General features: G+C 57.0%; 1 protein-coding gene across 1 annotated transcript in view; it reads right to left on the bottom strand.

Annotated features, from left to right (window-relative positions):
- The window catches only part of LOC133394704 (negative elongation factor A-like), an 8,036-nt gene that overhangs the window by 548 nt on the left and 4,988 nt on the right, over nucleotides 1-2,500 (bottom strand). Inside the window, exon 2 of the mRNA XM_061663229.1 lies at nucleotides 1-2,500. This exon is cut by the window's left edge and continues 548 nt beyond it; it is cut by the window's right edge and continues 2,681 nt beyond it. The gene's annotated coding sequence lies outside the window, so the exon portion shown is untranslated.

The raw sequence follows: 2,500 nt of genomic DNA, 5'->3' as shown, positions 1-2,500 counted from the left end.
TGTATTTCAGCTTCCTCACGATTGGAAGCAGCCCGCTGTTCTCGTTCCGTGTCCCAGTCACGCTGCAGCGTTGTTGTTATTCGACGTGCCGCCTCACAGAAGCTGCTCCAGTTGTCTTGGCTGCCCATAAGGAAGTCCTGAAGACTGTCCGGCGTGACCGGATTCGGCCCCAGTTCACCAAAGTACTCCATCCTCACTCGAGCAAACCTGGGGCATTCGAAGATGGCGTGATGGGCATTTTCCGGAACACCCGCACAGCTGCGACAGTCAGGGGATTCCGTAAAGCCGTTGATGGCCAGGTACTCTCTGAAGAACCCATGTCCAGAGAGCACCTGGGCCAAGTGGAAGGTCATCTCCCCGTGTCTCCGGCCTTGCCAAGCGCTGATGTCGCGGATTATCCGATGCGTCCACCGGGTGTATCTGGAGGTGTCGGCCTCGGCGTCCCATTGGCTCTGCCACATCGTGATGGTGCGCTGCCTCTCCTCCAACCGGATGGCTGCCTTCGTTATCGACCGACCCGGATCATTAACACGCTCGAACACTCGCGCATCCTCCTCTATCAAGAGACAGATGGGGGTCAGCCCGGCGAGGAGGGTGGCGGTCTCATACCTTACGGTACGGAAGGTGCGTGCCACCCTCCGTGCTGAGACTCGCTGAACCCTCTCCAAAAGTCGACGACACTCTCTCTTCGTCACCTCGCCATGCCAGATGGGCGCAGCATATCGGATGACCGACTCTGCGACCGAGGCCAACAGTCGCGCTTTGCTGGTCTTTGGTCCACTGTGGTTGCGCAAGAGGCGGGTAACGGCATCTGCTATCTTCCTTGCCCGAGTGGTTACCTCTCGGACATGGGGCAGCCACGATAGGTGATCGTGAAGGGTCACCCCAAGGTAACGCATCGTGCGGGAAGATGTCACCTCCACGTCCCCTACTCTTATGGTGACCTGCGTAGGGTTCTTCGTGCTGGAGATAAGCACGCACTCCGTCTTTTCCGGCGCAATCTGGAGATGATGTTGAGCCATCCAGTGAGAGACACTGGCGACCGCCTCCTCGGCTGCAGCCTTCACTGCATTTACGTCGATGCCCGGAATCAGCAGCACCAAGTCGTCAGCATACGCCACCATCTCGCAGTCCTGCGGAAGGGCGACGTCCAGAACTCCATCGTACATGGTGTTCCACAGGGTGGGGCCAAGAATCGAACCCTGTGGAACACCAGCCGTGATGGACCGAGTTACTGGGCCGTCGGATGTCTCGAAGACCAACTCTCGGTTCTCGAAGTAGCTCCTCACGATTCTTTGCAGACCAGCAGGTACTCCTTTCATCTGCAGTGCAGTGGCGATGGCCTGCCAGCTTGCCGTATTGAAGGCATTCTTGACATCCATTGACACGACCAGCAGGAACCTGTTATCCCGCCCGTTCGTGCGGCGGAATCTCATCGCGCTCTGACCAGCCTCGATCACTGTTCGAATGGCGCCAATTGTAGATCGCCCCCTCCGGAAGCCATGCTGCCTGTCTGACAGCCTCACCGCAGCAGGATCTTCCAGGTGGTTGTGAAGTCTGTTTAGAATGAGCTTCTCCAGCACTTTCCCTAAGGCATCCAGCATGCACAAAGGTCGGTATGACCCGTTGCTACCCGGTGGTTTCCCCGGCTTGGGGAGCAGTACCAACCGCTGTCGTTTCCATGGTGCTGGAAATGTAGCCGTTTCCAGACAGCTTTGGTACAACGCCTGGAAAACGTCCGTGTACGCAAGGATTGCAGCCTTGACAGCGGCGTTCGGAATTCCGTCAAGGCCCGGCGCTTTTTTGTTCGGCATGGTGCTAGCTATCAGACGGAGTTCCGGGATCGTGACTTGGGTCCATGGAGTCTGCTGGTCTGCAGGCTGTTCCTGTTCTTCCTCGGAACTGATGCTGGGCCAGTTGAAGGGCGGATGTTGCGGGAAAAGCTCTGTAACGATGCTTTCAAGCCTCGCTCTCTCCGTCTCGGGTGGGGCCCTTCCACCGCGAAGACGGGAGAGGACTACTAAGTACCCGGCTCCGAAAACGTTTTCCTCCGCAGCATCGATCAATTCCTGGAAGGCAGCCTTTTTGCTGGCACGTATAGCTCTATCCAGCTCAGCTTTAGCTGTTCTGTATTGGGCTGCAGCCAGACTTCGGTTCTGGAGATCACTTGTCTGCTGCATGCGATCTCTCGTCTGCTCGCAGTTTTGCCTAAGCAGAGCAATCAGTGGCGTCCACCAGTAAACGTCCCGATGAGGGTCGGGGAAAGACGACGTCATCCTTTGCATGGTTTTCTCGCAGGCCGATATCATTGCCGAGATCATTCCCTGGTGATTGACTGCCTTCTCTCGGAATCCCTCGCCATGTAGCGTGGCCAGGAAATTCTCTTTCGAGAACTGTTTCGTCTTAAATCGCGTGCCTGCATGTTGAAAACGCTCTCGCTGGCCCCGTTGACGTGACTGTCCTTGGTTACGCTGCTGGTCTGCTGACGCTGGGCCTACCG

Source organism: Anopheles gambiae (genome assembly GCF_943734735.2).
Source record: "Anopheles gambiae chromosome X unlocalized genomic scaffold, idAnoGambNW_F1_1 X_unloc_39, whole genome shotgun sequence".
NCBI classification, from domain to species: Eukaryota; Metazoa; Arthropoda; class Insecta; order Diptera; family Culicidae; genus Anopheles; species Anopheles gambiae.
This window is presented reverse-complemented; position numbering and strand designations above follow the sequence as displayed.